The sequence below is a fragment of the Dendrobates tinctorius genome, unplaced genomic scaffold, assembly GCF_039654945.1.
Source record: "Dendrobates tinctorius isolate UK_male_01 unplaced genomic scaffold, ASM3965494v1 ptg000037l, whole genome shotgun sequence".
Taxonomy (NCBI): Eukaryota; Metazoa; Chordata; class Amphibia; order Anura; family Dendrobatidae; genus Dendrobates; species Dendrobates tinctorius.
In genome coordinates this window covers 6,402,346-6,419,293 of record NW_027361705.1, presented here as the reverse complement: position 1 = coordinate 6,419,293, position 16,948 = coordinate 6,402,346, and positions in this window count along the sequence as shown.

The following is a 16,948-nucleotide window of genomic DNA, read 5'->3' as shown; positions in this document are numbered from 1 at the left end:
TTCCTGTTGTTGCACAGCGGGAATCCCAAGCCTTGCTTCCGGCGGTCTCTCATTCCTCTTCAGCCGCAGAGGAGGCTGCTCAGCAGCCTCGTCGGTTCCGGCTCTCTGCCCAGACTAGCTCTGTGGGTTTGGTTGCTGCTGCCACCTCTGGTCCAGCTATAGCAACGCATGCTGGTCAGCAGCGAGCTACTACAGGGACTAAGTCCTCCATTCGGTCCACTGAGCATGCCCGTGGGACGATCTCCCATTGGAGATCGGAGGTCACGTGCTCAAGTCCTCCTGCTTGGATTGGACCATCAGGAAGGTCCCAGAAGGACGCTGTTATAAAAGGGTGGCATGGCCGCTCGGCCATGCGCTAGTATAGACTGCATTACCATGAGGAGTGAGTGTTGTATGCATGTATGAATGTCTCTGGTGAATGACTCATTAAGAAACCCCTACCCTTGGTACACATGTGTTGTGCAGCCTAGCCTGTTAAGTGCCCAGACTTAGGTGTAGGTAGAGGCAGAGTCTGAGACTGGCATCACTGTCTACCGGTGGCTCTGCATGCCACAGTGCACGTGCTCGACACTCCACCATAGTCAGCGTCTATAGTGGCGTCCGCAGGTGCGACGCCGCACACTCAGAAGGTCTAGAGGGACTCTGACCCCGTGTCCTTGGGGCAGAGTGCTGTGACCGCATTCTGTGCGTTATGTTGCCGAGTTCTGTGAGCTATACAGGCTCCGGCATTTATGTTCTGTGGTAGTGCAGCTCTGTGAGGTAACAGAGTTCGCCTTGTACACACCGGGTGATGTTATCCAGCATGTGTTGTTTCTTTATACTGCCATATAGCTTCCACCATTACCTAGCAGCAGCATACCACCTCTGCACGGTGGACCCCGGGTTGCGATCGCACTTTCTCATATTTTATATTTAGTGCGATCCGCAACCCTAACACCTTCCCTTCTGCTTTCAAACATGCCACAATCACTCCTATCCTTAAAAAGCAAACCCTCGACCAACCACTATGTCCAGCTACCACCCAATATCGCTGCTCCCATTTGCTTCCAAACTCCTGGAGCAGTACGTCCTCGCTGAACTTTCCTCCCACCTATCATCTAACTTGCTCTTTGACAAACTACAATCTGGTTTCCACCCCCATCACTCTGCTGAGACTGCCCTGACCAAAATTACTAATGACCTACTTACAGCTAAAGCAAATGGACAATACTCTATACTCCTGCTTCTAGACCTGTCCTCTGCATTCGACACAGTTGACCACTGCCTCCTACTACAGATCCTCTCCACCTTTGGCATCAAAGACCTTGCCCTATCCTGGATCTCCTCATACCTTTCCAACCGCACATTCAGCGTCTCCCACTCTCACACTACCTCCTCATCCCACCCTCTCTCTGTTGGAGTCCCCCAAGGCTCTGTTTTATGACCCCTACTCTTCTCAATCTATATACTTGGTCTGGGGCAACTCATAAAGTCCCATGGATTCCAGTACCACCTTTATGATGATGACACTCAGATCTACCTCTCTGGCTCAGACATCCCCACTCTGCTGTCCAGAATCCCAGAGTGTCTATCAGCCATATTCTCGTTCTTCTCCTCTTGCTTCCTCATGTTCAATGTTGACAGATCTGAACTCATCATCTTTCCTCCATCTCACAGATCTTCCTTACCTGACCTGCCTATAACAATTAATGATATCATGCTTTCCCCAGTACCGGAGGTCCGCTGCCTCGGAGTAACCTTTGACTCTGCCCTGTCATTCAAACCGCACATCCCAGCTCTTTCTACCTCCTGTCGCCTCCAGCTCAAAAATATTTCCAGAATCTGTCCTTTCCTCAACCCTCAATCTACTAAAATGCTTGTGCATGCCCTAATCATCTCCCGCCTCGACTACTGCAACATCCTTTTATGTGGTCTCCCTGCTAACACCCTCACACCTCTCCAGTCCATCCTTAACTCTGCTGCCCGACTAATTCATCTCTCTCCTCGCTACTCTTCCGCTTCTCCCCTCTGCAAATCTCTTCACTGGCTCCCATTCCCTCAGCGTATCCAGTTCAAATTACTAATACTGACCTACAAGGCCATCTATAACCTGTCTCCCCCATATGTCTCTGAACTAATCTCCGGTCCTCCCAAGACCTCCTTCTCTCCTCCACACTTATTCGCTCCTCACCCAACCGCCTCCAAGACTTCTCCCGAGTAGCCCCTATCCTCTGGAATTCTTTCCCCCAACATGTCCGACTATCAACCACATTTGGATCTTTCAGATGGAACCTGAAAGCCCACCTCTTCAAGAAATCCTACAGCCTCCAATGACCCCGCTACCTACTCACCACTACCGTAGATATTACCTCAACCAACAGCAGAACTGCTGCAACCCACCAACCTACTGTCTCCTTCCTCACCATCTTGTAGCATGTAAGCCCGAAAGGGCAGGGTCCTGTCATTTTCCAGGTAGGATGATGACAGATTTTGCACAAGTAACCTTTTTTTTTTTTTAAGCTGTTTGCTTAAAGTTAGTTTTGCCCCCGGTGGCCATTAGGGTCATTACACTGTGTTTGTTTTAGTTCTAGTTTTGCCCCGGGGGCCGTTAGAGTCATTACACTCTGGTTACTTTAGTTTAGTTGCCCCCGGTGTCCGCTAGTGTTATTGCACATGATTATGTAGCAGGTGTGATACCTTGGCTCCTTCCTATAAAGAAGTAGCAGGTGGTCTCACTCACTGTGGGTTATATTGCTCATTTCCAACCAAGTCTGGTGAAGGAAGGAACTACAGAGAGGAGTTCCTGGCAGCTCAGGGGAGCTCTGGTGTAATAGCTTCAGGCGGAAGCTGAATTCAGGTGTCGACCTCCAGGGGTGAAGCCGAACTTTGGTGTTGTACTTTTCTGCTGGGAACAATAGCAACAGAGCAAAGCTAAGGCTAATTTCACACTTGCTTTTTTTGCAGCGCGTTTTTCCGCAAAAAAACGCATTGAAAAAAACGCATACAAATGCTGCGTTTTTTTCAAGCATTTTTATGAGCATGCATGAAAAAAACGCAGCGTTTTTATGCGTTTGTATGCGTTTTTAGTGCGTTTTTACCGCGTTTGCGTTTTTTCCAACATTAGGTGGCCCCTCACACTAACCCAAACCATGACTTTACTAACCCTAACCCTTAACCAAACCATACTAACCCTAACCCTTAACCAAACCATACTAACCCTAACCCTAAACCCTAGCTAACCCTAGCCCTAAACCCCCTTAACTAACCCTAACTCTAACCCAAACCCCTAAATTCCATTGTCCAACTAATGGTAAAAAAAAACCGCATGCGCAAAAAACCGCATACATAAGCATGCCAATGCGCACATATGCGCACCCATAGACTTATAATGGGTGTCTTGCTGTAAAAAAACGCATTGCGCGCGCATGCGTTTTTTTGAGGCAAGTCGGACACCCAAAAAATGCAACAGGATGCATTTTGTGCGCCCGTGCGCATAACGCAAAAAACGCATGCGCGGAAAAACGCATACAAACGCATGTGTATGCGCACATAAGCTCATCCCATGCAAAGTATAGGGAAAAAAAACGCATGCGTTTTTTAGCGCTAAAATCCCGCGAAAAAAAACGCAAGTGTGAAACCAGCCTAAGTGGTGTTTTTCCCTGTTTCCAGGTTCAAGGGTGTTATAGAAATTTGCCCTGCTGGAGGTGGTGTATCCAGTCACACATGACATTACAGGTCCTCTCCCCTCTGTATCAGTCTGTCATTGTTGGTTTGTTTACTGTAAGTGATATCTGTAATTTGTATGTAACCTCTTCTCATGTACAGCACCATGGAATCAATGGTGCTATATAAATAAGTAATAATAATTATCTGTGTGCAGGCTGTATTCTTATCACTTACAAGACAATGATCCCAAACATAAAGCAAAATCTACAATGGAATGGTTCGCAAATAAACGTATCCAGATGTTGGAATGGCCAACTTATTATCTGTGTGCAGCCTATATGTTTATCACTTGTGTGTTTGTGATATACTAAGATTGTTGTAAAAGAGAAATAGCGCAATAGTGCATTATCCGGTGTGCAGATAACATTTGCAAGTAATACACTCACCAAATGGAGTTTTGTAACATGCAATGGAGGATTCGCTGCTGCAGATCCACAGATCCACGAGGGACCAACATAGAAGATTCAGGATAGGAAAAATGTGGTCAGACAATCCGTGCTGCGAATCACTAAAAACTTGGATTATTAATACAGTGGTCTTTATTCAACACGTTTCAGAGTCTTACAGAACTCCTTCCTCAGGAGAAAACCACCAGGTCGCAGCAACATCAAAAAGATGCATGCGGAGGCTTCTGCATTCATCGGCACGGCCTGCCTACCTAATGCTAAAGATAGGGTACACAGGCCGCATGCCGACAGAGGTGAAGCTGACCGGAGGAGGCGCGGCCGGGGGTGGAGCTTCACGGAGGAAACCCGCAGCCGTCTGCAGCTCCTCCATACGCTAGTGTGAAACTAGCCTTATTTAAAGGAATCTGTCAGCATGTTTTTTTTCTACCTCATCTGAGAGCAGCATAATGTAGGAACAGAGACCCTGATTCCAGCAATGTGTCACTTAGTTTACTGAGTGCAGCAGATGTAACACAATCATAGTTTCTAGATGTATCATGTAGCAGAGCTCTGGAAAGCTGACCTAATCCACACCACAGCTTTCTGTGTACATTGTCTATTGACAGTGAGCTGCTTATCAGAGGAGGAGGGGGCCTGGTTGGACCAGGATGCATCAGGGCAGCTGATCTGACAGTGATAATTGTCATGATCCAGGCTGGAACTGACAAGTTAAATGGACAAAGTGAACTTTTTTTTCCTTTGGCTTGGTGCCAAAGTGGGTTGATTGCCCCCGGTGGCCATTAGAATTATTACACGTGGTGTTGTTCATTCTAAGTTGCCCCGATGGTGGTGAGCGGTAGTGCACTTTAGTTTCTTTGGTTTATTGTGCACTTAATTACAAATCAGGTGTGAGGCTCTATAAAGAGTTCAGGTGTGTTTGATCACTGTTGGTGATATTGTGAGTTAGTCATTTGGGAAGCAAGCCTGGGTGATGAAGGAGCTGAACAAGAGTCCAGGGCAGCCCAGCTTGAGGGGTTGAGTCAGCTATGGAGTCTGCATGGAGGGCTGGCTGTTATGAGCTCATTTTCTGCTCCACCAGCTGGGAGTTCTCCTTCCGTTCTCCCTCTGGTAGTGACAGGAGGTAGTGAGGTTAGTTTAATTGGTAATGGTCTGCCACCTGACTAGGAGGATAGTGATTGGATCTCTGGAGTATCAGACTGGATATAAGACAGCCAACACCCTATCATGTTGCTGGTGATTCAGTCTGTTTCTCAGGTCTTGGACTTCAGCTCTGCTCCAGTCATCTCAAGTTAAGTTTGTTTTTTGCTAATGTTCACACTTGCTCTTGTTGGTCAACTCAGTTTTTGTGTGGTCAGCCAGCCCGGCTGGGCTGTGCTGAATTTCCACTCTTATTTATCTGTATTTGCCAATTTGCCTTTTTGTCCTTTATTAGATTGGCCTCTTTTTGCTCTGTCTCAGAATATTCCAGAGTGCTGATATAGTGGGAGAAGTCTAGTGACTTCAGGGTTAATTTTGTTATCAGAAGCGTTGGACTTTATTTTTGGTAGAGTTTTTTGGCAGATTGCAGACAGTATCTTTCCTTCCTGTCCTTTCAAGTTAGTTTGGCCCCATCGTTTGCTCAGCCTGTTTTTCTGCCTTTGTTTGTGTTCTCATCTTGCTTCACCGTCAATACATGTGGGGGGTTGTCTTTCCTTTGGGGTCTGCTCTGGGGAGTTAGTTTTCCTCTTTCCTTACTTTAGGCTTATTTAGCTCTCCGGTTGTGACGAGGCGTCCAGGACCACCGTAGGCACGCTCCACGACTGCTTCTAGTTGTGTGTTAAGATCAGGGCTCTGCAGTCTGCATAGTTACCAACCTCTCTGGTTTTCTGAGACTTAGCGTGTGTTGCTTTTTTCCTCCTCGGTGACCATTCATAACAGAATCACCAGCCATACCGCAGATTCTAGGGTACTCAAAAGCAAGAAGGAATTGTTTTTGTGGTCTCTTTTCTTCCGGGCACTAAGAATGTTAAGGCAGACGCCCTTTCTAGGAGTTTCTTTGCTGATTCTCTTAATGTGACTGAGCCTACTACTATCCTAGGTGAGGGGGTAGTTCTTTCTGCCATTTCGCCCGATTTGAGACGCACCCTGGAGGAATTTCAGGAGGATAAACCTGAGCGTTGCCCTATGGGAAGATTGTATGTTCCTGACCAGTGGAGAAAGAGAGTGATGTCTGAAGTCCATTGCTCCGCATTGGCTGGTCATCCAGGTATTTTTGGTACCAGAGATTTGGTGAGTCAGTCGTTTTGGTGGCCTGCCTTGTCTCGTGATGTCAGGAATTTTGTACAGTCCTGTGGGACTTGTTCTCGGTCTAAACCCTGTTCTCGTTCTAGTGGGTTGCTGATGCCCCTCCCGGTGCCCAGGAGGTCATGGACCCATATCTCAATGGATTTTATTTCTGATCTTCCTGTCTCTCAGAGAATGACTGTTATCTGGGTGATTTGTGATAGATTTTCGAAGATGGTCCATCTTGTACCACTCCCAAAGTTGCCATCTTCCGCTGAGTTGATACCCTTGTTTTTACAACATGTGGTTCAGTTACACGGGATTCCTGAGAACATTGTGTCCGATAGAGGGGTCCAGTTTGTTTCCAGATTTTGGAAAGCCTTTTGTTCCAATCTGGGAATTCAGTTATCCTTCTCCTCCGGGTTTCATCCCCAGACCAATGGGCAGACTGAGAGAACAAATCAGACCTTGGAGTCTTATTTAAGATGTTTTATATCTGCTAATCAAGATGATTGGGTCTCATTTTTGCCCTTGGCCGAATTTGCGCTGAACAATAGAGCTAGTTCTGCCACTTTGATGTCACCCTTTTTCTGTAATTTTGGGTTTCAGCCTCGATTCTCTTCAGGACAAGTAGAATCTTCGTCCTGCCCAGGTGTGGACACTGTGGTTGTGAGAATGCAGCAGATATGGGACCAAGTGGTGGATAAGTTGTCACTCTCTCAGGAAAAGGCCCAGCGTTTTTCCAACCGGAATAGGACCATTGGACCCGGTTTAAAGTGGGTGATATGGTTTGGTTGTCGTCTAAGAATATTCCTATGAAAGTTGCATCTCCAAAATTTAAGCCAAGATTTATTGGACCTTATAAGATTTTGGAGATTCTTAATCCTGTTTCTTTTCGGTTGGCTCTTCCAGTTACGTTCAAAATCCATAACGTATTTCACAAATCACTGTTGAAGAGGTTTGTTGATCCAGTAGTTCCTATGGCGGCTCCTCCTGACCCTGTTTTGGTTAAAGGCAATGTGGAATATGAGGTAGAGAAAATATTGGATTCTCGCTTGGTCAGACGGGGACTCCAGTATTTGGTCAAATGGAAGGGTTATGGCCAGGAGGATAATTCTTGGGTCTCTGCCTCGGATATTCATGCCAATAGATTGGTTCATGCTTTTCACCGGGCCCATCCTGGTCGGCCTGGTGGCATGGATGAGGGTTCGGTGACGCCTCCTCAAGGGGGGGTACTGTTATGAGCTCATTTTCTGCTCCACCAGCTGGGAGTTCTCCTTCCTTTCTCCCTCTGGTAGCGACAGGAGGTAGTGAGTTTAGTTTAATTGGTAATGGTCTGCCACCTGACGAGGAGAGTAGTGAATGGATCTCTGGAGTATCAGACTGGATATAAGAGAGCCAACGCCCTATCCTGTTGCTGGTGATTCAGTCTGTTTCTCAGGTCTTGGACTTCAGCTCTGCTCCAGTCATCTCAAGTTAAGTTTGTTTTTTGCTAATGTTCACACTTGCTCTTGTTGGTCAACTCAGTTTTTGTGTGGTCAGCCAGCCCGGCTGGGCTGTGCTGAATTTCCACTCTTATTTATCTGTATTTGCCAATTTGCCTTTTTGGCCTTTATTAGATTGGCCTCTTTTTGCTCTGTCTCAGAATATTCCAGAGTGCTGATATAGTGGGAGAAGTCTTGTTGTGTCCCACGAATGGGAACAACCTGCAATGCATACTTCTCTTTGATTTGTTCTTCCTCCAATCAGCAAAATTCCCTGTTGTTGCTAGGTAGAATTAGACTGTGTGAAAATTGTCCCTATGTCCCACCTGTAGTTGAGCTCTGTATTAGGTTCCTCCTCCCTTCTTCTTCAGTTTAGCCTACAGCAGCCATTACTTAAGACGCATGTGTACTCCCCTTTACAAATTACCCCTTTTTATCTACTGTCCATTGTAAACTAATACAAGAATTTGGAAGAAATCAGCATAGTTTTTCCTGGTCTTTCTACAGTTGCATTGCCAGTGGAGTTAAAACTATCTGAGGACGTCTGGTTTTGTGAGTACGAGTTATACAATTATCTAAGAAGCTGATAGTTAGAACACTTGGGACTCGCAGTCATCAGGAGGAGTCAGAATAGTAAAAAGGGGGTTGCTGTGACCAGGAACAGTACACAGCTGTAATCCAAGAAGAGGATGTTTAACATAAGGCTAAATGTAAAGCCACAACAACAGCAGCTTACATGGCTGCAGACATTCTCTGTGCTCTTCACTTCAGAAAGCTGCACAGTGAAGGATTTATCCTGTTACTAAGAACAGTTCACAGCCTGTAATCAAGAGAAAGGATCCATCTATAAACTATTGAGAAGCTGGAGTTTACATAGACTTGTATCATTCTGTGCTCTCCAGCTCAGGCTTGTTGCAACTTTGTATTGGTCTCCTTGACAACCAGGAGCAGAAGAGCCCCCACCTTTCACTGCAGAGACTGTAGCTTTTTGCAGCTCATATTACCCAGATCTCATCTGCCTGTGAGTTACAATGGCTGAAGGAAAGTCTACAATATCTTTATATGAGGACTCGGCCACTAACAGACCCAGGCGCTCTGCTAAGCCGTCACTGAAAGCTATAGAGAACCTTGAAATCATTCAACTTGAACTTTCTTGTAATATATCCATCTTATGGCAAAGACTGCAGAGTCACATTAACAGCATCTCCCAGTATGACTCTCATGAGTTACCACCAGAGGGAGCCATTGAACAATTGTACTCTGCATACGAGGCTTATAAAGACACTTGTAAAAAATACATCTCAATGCTACGGAAATTTAATACGCCAGAATCGCTAAAAGAATGCGAGGTCTTCCAACAGCTCACTGCCGAAAGAGATAGCACCGTGCGCGACATTGTGAACAAAACAGAAGCAAAAGTCCCACAAATGTCAGAAGTGACATCGCACAGATCCAGGTCTGCTAGGAGCTCAAAACACTCAATCAAGTCAAGCTCATCAAGGTACTCAACCCTCAGTGAACAACTCATAAGAGCGCGTGCCGAAGCAGAATCTACGAAAGTGCAAGCCATTTTTCGTCCAAAAGAAAGCAGAGAAGGAAACAGTATCTGCACGCAAGAAAGCAGAGATGGAAGCTGAATACGCACGCAAGAAAGCAGAGATGGAAGCTGAATCCACACGCAAGAATGCAGAGATGGAAGCTGAATCCGCACGCAAGAAAGCAGAGATGGAAGCCGAAACTGCACACGAGAAGGCGGAAATAGAAGTCCTGCAGAAGGAATACCAACATGCAGCAGCCGTGGCAAAGCTAAAGGTCTTCGAGCAGGCTCTAGGTGGGAGCCAAGGAGGCAGCCTCAATTCATACAAACTCAACACAGAAGACCCACTTAAGCGCACGAGAAATTACGTGCTGAGTCAAACCAACGAAACCCTGAACATCAACAACCTTCCCGTCATCACCAACCTCTCTCTAGAGTATCAGGACATTGATCCGCCTGCAGCTTCCAGTTTTCAAGGTCAGTCCAATGGACCACAAACATTCAAACCTGAACCTCCTTCATGTGTCAATACGCTGCCTGACCCTACACCTCACCAAATGCCATATGCCAACGTCTACATGCAACTAACATGCCGTCAAGGCACTATGCCCCTGATAACTATGTGGTTCCAGTCCCGCATACAACAGAGACCATATGTCACAAACAGGTTGCTGGTCTAAACGTCTACGCCACTCCATATCTTCCCATGTTCTTGAACCAAGAAGCTAATACCCACGCTAACAGCATCACTCAGCCAGCAAATGTTTCTCCAAAGTCAGAAAGAACAGACATGGCCGATTTTGCGAGGCTCATGATACGCCGAGAACTCACCAACACCGGTCTCAAAAGATTCGACGACCAGCCTGAGAATTACAGAAGTTGGAAATATACCTTTAAAGCCGCAATTAGTGACCTTGGCATCACTGCTACTGAAGAGCTGGATCTGCTAATCAGGTGGCTCGGACCTCAATCCATGGAGCGAGTCAAGAGGCTCAGATCCGTCCACATCAGTAATTCAGCAGCTGGACTCATGGCTGCATGGGAAAGACTGGAACATAGCTTCGGCAGTCCTGAAGCCATAGAGAATGCACTGTTTAAGCATCTGCAGGATTTCCCCAAAATATCTGGCAAGGAGAGTTCAAAATTCCTAGAGCTCAGTGACCTACTCCTAGAGCTCCAGTTAGCCAAGGCAGACACGCACCTACCTGGTCTCAGCTATCTGGATACCGCTCGGGGCGTTAACGCGATAGTTTCTAAGCTGCCATACAATATACAAGAGAAGTGGGCCACAATTGGGTCAAAGTACAAAAAAGCCAATCAAGTCTCTTTTCCTCCATTTTCCTTCTTCTGTGACTTCATCAAGGAAATTGCAGAGTGCAAAACTGACCCCAGCTTCTGCTATGAAGAACCTAGCGGCTTTGCACCATTCCCTAAGTACAAGAGTTTGTGCTCTCATGACAGCAACCGCAGTGGTCCGGTGTCTGCAAAAAAGACAGAAGTTCTGCCTACACCTACATCAGCACCAGACAAAGACAGTGAAGGTGAGAAGGTTGAAAATCCAAACCGCCAGTGTCCAATTCACAAACTACCACATCCCCTAAAGAAGTGCATCGGCTTCAGGAACAAACCCCTTCAAGAACGAAAGGAGCTCTTGAAGAAGTTTGGAGTATGCTTCGGGTGCTGCGCCTCTACTGAACATCTTGAGAAGGACTGTGTCATCACCATCAAGTGTCTAGAGTGCGACAGCGAAGACCATGTACAATCGCTCCATCCATCACAGCACGACTCTGCGTCTACACCTTCTCCCACCACAAGCCATGGCGGGGAGAGTTCAGACCAAGCGACAATCCAAGTTGCGGTATCCTCATGCATCGAAGTCTGCGGAGAAGGTCTTCGAGACAAGTCCTGCGCGAAGATTTGCCTAGCAAGGATGTATCCCAAGGGTCATCCAGAGAAGGCAGTCAAGGTGTACGTTAGTCTGGACGACCAGAGCAACAAATCACTGGCCAGGTCAGAACTCTTCGACTTGTTCGACTTAAAAGGAGACGTCTATCCTTACACTTTGGGCACCTACAGCAGCGTTATAAAAACCTCTGGAAGAAGGGCCGGTGGCCTCATAATAACTTCTCTTGAGAAGGACGCCATGGAAATACCACTACCCACGCTTGTTGAGTGTAACCAAATTCCATTCAACAGGGAGGAAATCCCAACGCCAGAAGTCGCTCTTCAGCATCCTCACCTCAGAATGATTGCCAAAGAGATGCCACCCCTGGACAACAAGGCAGACATCCTAATTCTCCTCGGCAGAGACATTATACGACTGAACAAGATGCCTCAACAAATCCACGGACTACTCAATGAACCGTATGCTCAGCGCCTCGAGCTAGGCTGGGTTATCATCGGAAATGTCTGTAGCGACCAGACACAGGATTCTAGCAACATCTCCTCTTACAAAACGCTTATCACATCAGATCACCATGACTTGTCCCCCCTGCCAGACCCAGGCCATTACTGGACGAAGGAGAAATCAAATGACACTAAATGTCAGCAACAACCATCTGACAATTCAAGTCTGCGTTATCTTCGAGACTACAACCTCGAGAGAACAACACCCGGTCCTACAACAAAGGACAACTCACCACCAACAGAGGAAGACAAGGTGATCATCAGGGTCACGAGCATCAAACCCACCAATGTCAACTATAACAGCTGGGTAGCTCCCTCACCTTCCCTTCCCACAAAGACTGAGTTGCCAAAGGATTCACAGCAATTATCTGCTGAGTTCTCAACCTTTGACGCCCATCTCCATCGCAAACCTGGTCAAGCCGAATCCATGCTAGACTTCAGTGCTCAGAATGAGAGCCCCTCTCTCAACAGCCTTTCTCTTACCGATGGTGCTAGCGTTTGCCCCACGCAATGCAGATTCAGCCTACTGCCGGATGTCGAACAAGGCACGTTCGCTTCCCAAGCATCACCCTGTGTTGAACTTCCTATCGAACAAGGAGCCTCGCCTGTTCAAAACAGCATCCACGGTCCTCTGGGGTTCAAAATACTCATTGCAGTTCAAGGCAGGGCATCACTGAAACAGCTTGCTACTCGGGGCATCAACAGGAACACTATGTTACCATCTCAGAGACAGCAAAGGTGGGAGATGGGGAAGAAGTCCCTAAAGGCCTTACAGCAACCCCAAGTCCTGCACCGTAGTTCTTTAAAGATTCTTTCAACCGTCATCAAGAGACAATTCTACGTTTCTTATGATGCATCTATGAAGACTACAGCTGCCGGAACCTCTCCAAGTGCTTCAGTTTGCTGGCTCCTTTGAACAGGAGTCACATGAATGTATCTTAGTCACTGGACTTTGCCACGGCGGGGAGCATACCTTCGCATGCTACTGCTGTGCTAGGACACAGGATCAGAACCCAACTGAACTATAACTTCCCCTTATGGACTGGAACTTCTACTGTTGGGTTGGTGGAAGAGTTGGCATGTTGCGGCTTCCCCAATCCGAAGATGGGTTTCTATTGGACTCATTTATCATTTTTTATTCGAGCTCTACGTTTTTACTACAAGTATGGACTTGATTTCTGCATTGTGTTGCATTGTTTTTTTCTTTTCTCCTCTCATTGCAGGTTTCACGATGTCGAGGGACAGATTCTCCTTATCTCGCACAAGCACTTATGAAATCTGTTTTCAGACGGGGAGTGTTGTGTCCCACGAATGGGAACAACCAGTAATGCATACTTCTCTTTGTTTTGTTCTTCCTCCAATCAGCAAAATTCCCTGTTGTTGCTAGGTAGAATTAGACTGTGTGAAAATTGTCCCTATGTCCCTCCTGTAGTTGAGCTTTGTATTGGGTTCCTCCTCCCATCTTCTTCAGTTTAGCCTACAGCAGCCATTATTTAAGACGCATGGGTTCTCCTGGTCTTTCTACAGTTGCATTGCCATTGGAGTTAAAACTATCTGAGGACGTCTGGTTTTGTGAGTACGAGCTATACAATTATCTAAGAAGCTGACAGAACACTTGGGATTCGCAGTCATCAGGAGGAGTCAGAATAAGTCTAGTGACTTCAGGGTTAATTTTGTTATCAGAAGCATTGGACTTTATTTTTGGTAGGATTTTTTGGCAGATTGCAGACAGTATCTTTCCTTCCTGTCCTTTCAAGTTAGTTTGGCCCCATCATTTGCTCAGCCTGTTTTTCTGCCTTTGTGTTTTCATCTTGCTTCACTGTCAATACATGTGGGGGGCTGTCTTTCCTTTGGGGTCTGCTCTGGGGAGTTAGTTTTCCTCTTTCCTTACTTTAGGCTTATTTAGCTCTCCGGTTATGACGAGATGTCCAGGACCACCGTAGGCACGCTCCACGACTGCTTCTAGTTGTGTGTTAAGATCAGGGCTCTGCAGTCTGCATAGTTACCAACCTGTCTGGTTTTCTGAGACTTAGCGTGTGTTGCTTTTTTCCTCCTCGGTGACCCATTCATAACAGCTGGCATGGCGTGGTGGAGTCGCAGTTTATGGTGTCAGCAGGAGGTGTTTGCATGGCTTGGTGGAGTGGCGACGATGGTGAGAGTTGCACTCATCATGCTGGACTTGGTTGCTGAAAACTAGACTCAAGCATGCTGGACTTCTGGCAGAAGCTGGACTCCTCATTGGGACTCTGTTTACTGGGCAGCTGCAACTGGTGGTGGACTCTGCTCCAAGGCTGCACTATGGTGATGGATCCGGTTATGGTAATAGATCCGGGTGGAGGAGAAGATGCACGCAGGTGGTGGGCTCTGTTGCTAGGAGCGTATGCAACAGAGCAAAGGTGAGTGGTGTTCCCCCTGTATTTCCCTAGTGAGGGTTTAGGGTCAGGGCGAGTCAGGGTTTTAAGGTTCCTGTGCGTCGCCCGATGCGGAACCGGCATAAGGAACGTTAAGAGTGCAGGGACTCTGGCTCAGGGGAGTGCAGGAGGTCTCCACATCCCTATTCCCTATCGCAGGGCCCACCATTGTTAATGTTACCCAGGTTCCCCTTTATTATTTAAATTCGCCTTACTGGAGGCAGGGTTTCCAGACTACTTTATATATACATGTAATATCTAAATTCGCCAGTTGGAGGCGGCGTATCCAGCTGCACGTGTTATTATTTAAATTCGCCCCACTGGAGGCGGTGTATCCAGGGTCACGTGTGTCATATGGGTTCGCCTTGCGGTACTCGCTGCGTCCACACACACGTGACTGTGGCAATATCACCAACCCTACATTTTTTTTTCTGGTTAGCCTTGGCCATGTGGAGACCGCTGAGTAATTTCTGCCGGGCCTCACTGAGGTGAGTGAGGAGCGGCATGGTGTGTTGGAGCCACTGCAACAGTAGTTATCAGGGTCTGGGGCCTTCCCTTTGGCTTCACCAGAAAATCAAATGGCGGCTGCGGTCTGGCAAAAAGCCCCCTAGTCCCGTTTCAATAAGGACCAATAGCAAAAACCAGCGGTTTGAATGAACACTCACATTTCTTGGTAGAATCATGCAGGATTGAAATTTTTGATGTTTTTCTACTCCTCCTAATAGCCCAAACAAGTTTCTAAAAGGATGAGTTTTCAACTACTTTGCTTTTGGAGAAACTTCAAAACATTCATTATTCAATAGGGCCCAAAATAGCAAAAACCAGCGGTTTAAATGAACACTCACATTTCTTGGTAGAATCGTGCAGGATTGAAATTTTTGATGTTTTTCTACTCCTCTCATGAGCCCAAACAAGTTTCTAAAAGGATGAGTTTGCAACTACTTTACTTTTGGAGAATCTTCAAAACATTCTTTATTCAATAGGCCCAAAATAGCAAAAACCAGCAGTTTGAATGAAAACTCACATTTCTTGGTAGAATCGTGCAGGATTGAAATTTTTGATGTTTTTCTACTCCTCTCAACAGCCCAAACAAGTTTCTAAAAGGATGAGTTTGCAACTACTTTGCTTTTGGAGAAACTTCAAAACATTCATTATTCAATAGGGCCCAAAATAGCAAAAACCAGCGGTTTGAATGAACACTCACATTTCTTGGTAGAATCGTGCAGGATTGAAATTTTTGATGTTTTTCTACTCCTCTCATGAGCCCAAACAAGTTTCTAAAAGGATGAGTTTGCAACTACTTTACTTTTGGAGAAACTTCAAAACATTCATTATTCAATAGGGCCTAAAATAGCAAAAACCAGCGGTTTGAATGAACACTCACATTTCTTGGTAGAATCGTGCAGGATTGAAATTTTTGATGTTTTTCTACTCCTCCTAATAGCCCAAACAAGTTTCTAAAAGGATGAGTTTTCAACTACTTTGCTTTTGGAGAAACTTCAAAACATTCATTATTCAATAGGGCCCAAAATAGCAAAAACCAGCGGTTTGAATGAACACTCACATTTCTTGGTAGAATCGTGCAGGATTGAAATTTTTGATGTTTTTCTACTCCTCCTAATAGCCCAAACAAGTTTCTAAAAGGATGAGTTTTCAACTACTTTGCTTTTGGAGAAACTTCAAAACATTCATTATTCAATAGGGCCCAAAATAGCAAAAACCAGCGGTTTGAATGAACACTCACATTTCTTGGTAGAATCGTGCAGGATTGAAATTTTTGATGTTTTACTACTCCTCTCATCATTCCAAACAAGACTCTAAAAGGATGAGTTTTGGGGGGCGTGGTTTGCAGGGGAAGGAGGCAGACGTTCTTCACAGGAGCTCCTGCAGCTTTCCCTACTAAAGCAACAAAAGCCTACTTAAAATTGGATACATTGGATTTAAAAACAGCAAAATCATGCCAGGATTTGATTGCAAGAAGAATGGATCCATTCCTGGAGGAAAAAATCCGACCCCAGGACAAAGAAATGGAAAAAAAACTAGCGGGGGCATTCCGACAACTGGAGGTAAACAGACCAGGCCTGTAGCTCAAATGACGGCTCCCCGCTGGAATCAGGAGAAGCTAGGACTTTCTAAAACAAGCCGGAGCTTCGGGAATCTTGCTGGCAAAAAATCTCCCCTCACTGCGGTCCAGGCAGCGGCTGTCATAGGTGAGGAGAATTGTCGGGAGACCAGGGCGGCTCAGGGAGCTGTGGGGCGGTGGAGGGAAGCTGGGTATGGCTCAGCGGTTTGTCCACGGTGGGAACCCGGCGGTGGGAAATCCCCCTTCACCGCGGTCCGGACATCGGGTGTCAAAGAAGAGGAGGAGAGGAATCAGAAGACCATGGCTGCTTTGGACACCGGGAGGGTGAGAAATGAAGGTGACTCATCTGTTACATCATGGCGACTGCCCGGCGGCAGGAAATCTCCCCTCACCGCGGCCAAGGAAGCAGCTGCTGAAGGTTGGAAGAGGAGTCGAGAGGCTACGGCGGTTCCAGACATTGAGAGGCTGCAGAGGGAAGATGAAAATGAATCAGTGTTATCTGTGCAGCGGGTGTCAGGCAGCAGAAATTCATCCTTCACAGTGCTTAATGCAGCGTCTGTCAAAAACAAGAAGAGTCAGGAGACTGCGGTGGCTTCGGGCACTGGGAGTTTGCGGTGTGAAGACGGATCAGCGACGTTACCACAAAGGGAACC